At 40.2% G+C, this 6762-nt stretch overlaps 2 protein-coding genes across 2 annotated transcripts in view; both read left to right on the top strand.

Moving 5' to 3' along the window:
* LOC105546382 (interferon alpha/beta receptor 1-like) overlaps positions 1-6762 on the top strand; it is a 33350-nt gene that overhangs the window by 23928 nt on the left and 2660 nt on the right. The window lies entirely within an intron of this gene.
* Positions 4557-6762, top strand: part of CNTNAP2 (contactin associated protein-like 2) — a 318368-nt gene continuing 316162 nt past the window's right edge. Inside the window, exon 1 of the mRNA XM_011989555.1 lies at positions 4557-4734. The gene's annotated coding sequence lies outside the window, so the exon portion shown is untranslated. The remainder of the gene's footprint in view (positions 4735-6762) is intronic.

Below are 6762 nucleotides of genomic sequence, written 5' to 3'. Positions count from 1 at the left end.
TGAAGGTACAGTAGAGGTATCCTAGAGTTATGAGGATGGATTTTAGAATAGAATGTCTTCTGGATATAAAAATATTTCAAGTTACTTTAGCGTTTACTGGTCCCCTCATGTCCTGATCTGGAAATTTCCAGAGAGGATGGGGAATTCCTCCTAAGCTGGCCAGACAGAGTGACATCTTTCTACAGATTCTAGGGTTCTGCCTCTGTCCCATCACACTTCAGAGGTGGCTTTGGGAGACCACCCAGGCCTCCTGACCAGCCCTCTCACATGGCAGCTCCTATGGGTGCTACATAACCCCAGTCTCTCCACATCGCCTTTCCTCCCCGCCGTGGGGATGCTGAGCTCGCTCTGTTGGCACTTCCTGGTGCCAGGCAGGATTCTTCCTTTTGAAGTTACAACTGCTTTCTTGGTAAAAATTCCTTTGCCTTGGGCCCAGATCCTGGATTCCGAGTAACCAAGGGCAGGCTACTACCGGTCACACCCAAAGAGATAACTCGTCCCCCCGCTGGGACTCAACTTCTGCTTTGGAAACCAGCTGAAGTCCAGGACATAGGCTCCCCAAGACCTCACTAGAGATCTGGTGTCCTTAGACTCTCCCTATTAAACTCCAGCTTATTTACGTAGTCAAGGGCATTTTAGGACAATAAAAAGAAAGTAAACATCAGAGGCAGGATTCCCTCAAAGACATTACATTGTACATACATGACAGTAGGTCCTGATTTCTTTCATGCGATGCTTGAAAATAAACCAAAGTAATCCACATAGATTACTGCAGGGAAGCCAGAATAGTAACTATTCCTGGGGATAGCTGATGTCAACCAGGAGGGTGTGCAAAGGAACTTTCTGAGTGGTAGAAATATTCTTTATCTTAATGCAAGGAATGATTGCATATGTAAAAATGTGTCCAGCTGTGCATTAAGATATGCACATTTTACCGTGTATAAATTACAGTTGAATGGAAAAGTAGAAAAAGAGAAAACCTCTGCTCTGAGAAAACCTTGAATGATAAAAAAGTTAATAAAACACTCAATTTTTCAACTAGACTGAGAGAGACCAGGATTCTAACCTGACTGACCATAGACCAGTCCTTGAACCTCTCCAGACTTTATCATGTCCGCTTGTAAAACAAGAAGGTTGAACAAGATGGTATTTAAGGTCTCGTCTACCATTAACAATTCTGCAAACCTGTCGGAGACCATCAGCATCCAGTGTGCCTTACCACCTCCCAACCTAAGTGAACTCATAGCCAAGCAGCACCTTAGCTTTTCATGCCAGGGTTCTCAGTTCTCCTAAAGATGATGTGGGGAGGGATGTGCCACAGTAAAACACATCTGCTTCCAATAATTCCAGTCAGCATACATGCTTTCACCAAATGTAGTCAGGAGATCTCCTAACATTATTGCCACCTCATTGTAAATGCTAATTAAGGAGGCACCAGAATGGCCCATGATACCTCAAACTCAACATATCAAAATTGAAATCCATCATTTTCACCCAGAAGCCCCCTCCTGTGGTTCCCACTTAGTTAATGTCATGGCCATCTTCTTCATTATTCAAATTAGAAAACTCAATGTCCTATTTAAAGTTTTACTAACCTCCCCATAGGGGATAGACTGTGTATCTTGATAGAACACTGCATTTTTCATATAAAGAAATGCTATTCTTCCTGTAAGCCATCATACCAGAACAATGCCAAAGAAAGTATCAATTCCAACTAATCACAAAAGGCAGCTGGAACATAGATGCAAAGATAACAAAATCACCCCAAACATCTCTACCTCCCAGGATGGCTTTGCTACTTGAAATCCCTGGATTCTGGATTCAGACACGCTCACAATTTGACTCCCCCACTCCAGTCCCTCTCTCCTGATAACCACCCTCCCTAGTGAGGCCAAATTTCTACAGATCTGGTCCAGTTACTCCTTTCCTTGCAGACCACATGATTCCCCCTGTGCCTTATAAGACAAAGTACAAGCCCAAGCTTGGTAAGTGATTTATGGCTTAACTTAATTTTTAAAGTCTTTTTTCCCCCACTCCATACAAGCTTTGCCCCTCACCCACCAACACCATGTGCCAGAACTTCAGCTACGTGCAGCTACTGATATTCCCTGGACACCACTACAGTTTCCTAAGACTGACTGTGTCTCTGCCTGTTCCGTAATTGCTTCCCCTTCATTGAAATCCTGCCCACACAAAATATTTTTTATCATTTTTGCATCTTGATTTATAATATGAAACATAAATAAGACAGAAGTCTTCATTTCTCTAAAACTGCCAACATTTTTACAAGACAATTCATTAGGTGCATTGCCTGGAAAGTAGCAGGCATCCTCATTAGTCAGCATCTTCACATAGCATTTGTCTGAATGGAGTAGTTTATCATTACTCCAAAGACATGCTGAAGTTTCATTAAAATTTTTTGATTTTATCTTCTGTCTTCTATCTCACTCTCTTGGATTCTAATGTTTTCTTTTCTTTTCTTTTCTTTTTTTTTTTTTTGAGACGGAGTCTCGCTCTGTTGCCCAGGCTGGAGTGCAGTGGCACGATCTCGGCTCACCACAACCTCTGCCTCCCGGGCTCAAGCAATTCTCCCGCCTCAGCCACCCAAGTAGCTAGGACTACAGGCACAGGCTCACGACACCACGTCTGGCTAATTTCTGCATTTTTATTAGAGACAGGGTTTCACTATGTTGGCCAGGATGATCTCAAACTCCTGAACTCATGATGTGCCCGCCTTGGTCTACCAAAGTGCTGGGATTACAGGCATAAGCCACGGTGCCCTGCCAATGATTTCCGTATTATTTACTCTATGTGGTAGTTCATGAAACCTTTCCCTTCTAAAAGATGGCATATTAAAGTGTCAAAAACCAGCTAGAATTGACCTGCCTATGACCGCCTGTAAGACAACAGGCCCTCTAAGAGAAGAAATCAGAGAAGCTTGAATTCACACATTCTGAGACAGATGGAAGAAAGAGTATGCTATTATTGCATGATAATGAACACACGGATTAATGAGAAAAGCAGAAATACATATGAAAAGTTTAAATTATAATACGGTTAGAGACTTTCCATCTGCCATTCTAGGAGCTAACAGTATCTCTATAGGTTTGATATTTTTATAAAAACAAATGCTTCAAGAAAAGAGTTAACAGTCAGTCAGTGTGTGTTGCTAATGCTGGAGAATTGATTCAACCAAGGATGACACTTGGGACCAATTAATTCAAAGCTGGCTTTTCCTATATATATTAAAAAAAAAAAAGTAGATACAATAAATCAGGGAGTAGAGCTTCATTTAAATATAGTGAGGGACTGGGATAGATTACTTGAAAAATCTCAGAACCAAAGGATGTCTCAAAAGGCCAAAGACAACTACAAGTAAAACAAGTGCTAGGTTTCTATAAGCTATCAAACACTGAAATTAAAACCATATAAGAAAACACTGGCCAATTGGATGTCAACTGGAAAATTTATACAAAGTTTGTTAATTTGTACTTGTATCCCCTCAATCTATAAAAATTTTGCAACAAGAAATAAAAACAGTTTGTTATAAATGAAAATTTTCAGGAAGTTATCTTTCTCAAGATGCATTTCGCTGAAATTACAAGACAATTTTTAATAGCAATCAGGTAGGAACCTTGAGGAGAAATGGGGAAACATAAAGACTTACGTGAAATCTTATACAGGAGTAGGGTCATAGTAAAAATACATCTTCTTACTTTAAAAAAAAAAGGACATTTCTATTTCTTTCATATTGCTGTTTTACCTTTAATTTTTTAATTTTTTTTTTTAGTTTAGGTACTTCTCAATTTACAAGGGGATTGTGTTCTAGAAGTTTCTGATCTAGTCGTTCAGAACCTGAAATGTATTTTAATGTACACACTGCATTGTACGTAGCACTCACATTCCATAGCTAACCATAAAGAGATCTGCTGTTGCTGTAGTTGAGTGTTGATTCAAGCTACACAGGACAGGCTGAGGTCATAAGAGAGTTAGGAACATTATGTAATCTTCTTTAAAAATAAGATACTTGCTAAACCCAATAAAACCCCAGGTTTCTGCAGCCATATGACAGTCTAATATGCGTGCTATGGATATTATGGTGGCTCACGCCTGTAGTCCAACACTTTGGAAGGCCGAAGTGGGCAGATCGCCTGAGGCCAGGAGATTGAGACCAGCTTGTCCAACATGGTGAAACCCTGTCTCTACTAAAAATACAAAAATTAGCCAGGTGTGGTGGCAGGTGCCTATAATCTCAGCTACTCAGGAGGCTGAGGCAGGAGAATCGCTTGAACCGGGGAGGTGGAGGTTGCAGTGAGCTGAGATCGCACCATTACACTCCTGCCTAGGCAACAGAATGAGAATCTGTCTTAAATAAAATAACAATAATAATATGCATGTGATTTAGAGATTCAGACTCCTTTTCTCTGTGGTTTCACCATCTTCTAGAGCCCGGGAAGTCTAGTTGGCAAAGAGAGAAAGGGAGGATGGAGAAGCATTCTGTCTTCTTGACCATGCTGAACCAGAGTGAACACGTTCCTCTGCCCTCCTCCCTTTGGTAAGAGCTAGTCACATGTCTCCACCTGGATGCACAGGGACCGGGAAGGCAGCTACTGGCTGGATAGCAGCTTTGCAGGGGTGATGATGAAAAGGGGAAAGAAACTTTCCGTGAACAATTAGTGGTCTGTCTCACAAGTACTATGACACCAAAAAGGAGTAAACTTTAAAGACACCAAGGTGGGTTTCCAGGAGATGCAACATTCGATTTGCATTGAAGGATGACAAGCAAAAATGAAATAAGGGCATTTTTCTGGAGAGAAAATAGCATAGGCAAATGCAGGTGGGGGAAGAAGACCATGCAACATGGAAGCAATTGAAAGGAGTAAAGCCGAAGCCCAAGGAGCACTTCAAAGATACCTCTCTCTAGAGAAATAACCCACCGCCTATCTGTTAAGAGCTTGACAAATGAAAGCTGGCTGGACCTCAGGCCTTGTCGGAAATTACTCATTTTGCTTGCCTTTGCGGATGGTGTTAAAATGATCAAATTTGGTTTTCTGCATCTCTGAGTTTGATTCCTCTGATGAGAACTGATGCGAATGCCAAATGACTTTTTATGAAGAGTGGTTGATATTTAGTATTCTACAGAGTCTTTCTGGGTAAGTGCAACCAGAGCCAATGAATAATAGAAGCAGTGTATATCTGTCAAGTGTAATTATAACACTGAATTATGCTCATCCTGCATTCTGGTTCCTGTATACATTAGTTTAAACATCAGAACATGCTGGCACTTCAGACCTGTGAGGATTTTACTTTGAAAAATAGCATGCCCTTGTTTTTAGCCATTTTTAACAGGAAAAAAGAACTTACATCTTGTTCAAAATTATGTTATGGTAAAGTTTGACCACTCTCTTTTTAAAAAACATCTTCTCAAGTTTCTAAAAACAGGTAAGAAATAAGGAGGAATATTTCAATCTAGTTTTAAATGCCCTCTAATTTTCTGCATTTAAGTAAAATCTTATTCTCCACATTTTGATAAACTGATCTTTCTGATTAAATAGTTGTTACAGAATAGAGTTGCTTATAAAGTCACCAATCTTTGCCAGAGAAAGTGGAAATTATCAGATTGTAACTTTAAAATTATACAAGTATTGTTTATTGTTGAATGCTTTAAAAATTCAGAGCAGCAAAAAGGACAAAACAAAAATTCAGCTATAATCCCATATTCTAATATATTTAAATTATCATTTTGGTGTGTATATTTCTAAACATTTTTCTATGCATTTATATATTTTTTTTTACAAAAATGAGATCATATGGCACATACTGTTTTGTAACCTACTTTTTTATGTAAAAATATTTTAAGAACACATTTTCATGTCATTTTTCTTAAGATTCCATAACAATATATTTTTCTTCAACTGAGAGCAAGGACCATATCAGAATCTCCAAAAGGGCATGTGTAGTTTGAAAAATTGTAATTTTGTGTTTAGAAAGAAAACCCCAAAATAGCTATTGTTTTGGTAATATAACCTACAGAATATAAAGCATGGAAACGTCCTGTTGGCTGGTCGGATGTTTATCTGGGATCTTCTGAGGTTTGATATTACCATTAGCCTCCTACATGGGGCATAATTAGATTACTATGTCAACAAATGGGAGCACAGATTTTGAAAGATTGTGAAATACAGTGCCTCAACTGCCAAGCGTTCCATTTAACCCACAGTCCCTTGCTGTTGGGCTTAACTTTTAAAAGATAAATTTCCACACGTTCTGATCCACTGGCTTCTTGTTACTCATTCTCAATCATAACATATGATAGCATACTATCTATTTTAAGTATGTGGTACGCAATTGCTTTTTATCACATACTCACATATCACAGCCTCAAGCTGCAGGGCAGCTCAAATGATGAAAATGGAAGACAGGCTGGGTGCAGCGGCTCATGCCTGTAATCCCAGCACTTTGGAAGGCTGAGGCAGGTAGATCACCTGAGGTCAGGAGCTCCAGAAAAGCCTGGTCAACATGGTGAAACCCTGTCTCTACTAAAATTTCAAGAAATAGCTGAGTGTGGTGGCAGGTACCTGTAATCCCAGCTACTCAGGAGGCTGAGGCAGGAGAATAGTTTGAACCTGGGGAGTGGAGGTTGCAGTGAGCCGAGATAGCGCCACTGCACTCTAGCCTGGGCGACAGAGCGAGAAGAAGAGAAGAGAGGAGAGGGGAGGTGGGGAGGGGAAGGATAGAGACGGAAGAAGGGAGGGAGGGAGG

Source organism: Mandrillus leucophaeus, unplaced genomic scaffold, assembly GCF_000951045.1.
Source record: "Mandrillus leucophaeus isolate KB7577 unplaced genomic scaffold, Mleu.le_1.0 Scaffold357, whole genome shotgun sequence".
Taxonomy (NCBI): Eukaryota; Metazoa; Chordata; class Mammalia; order Primates; family Cercopithecidae; genus Mandrillus; species Mandrillus leucophaeus.
Note: the sequence above shows the minus strand (reverse complement) of the source record. Positions and strands in the feature narration are given on the sequence as shown.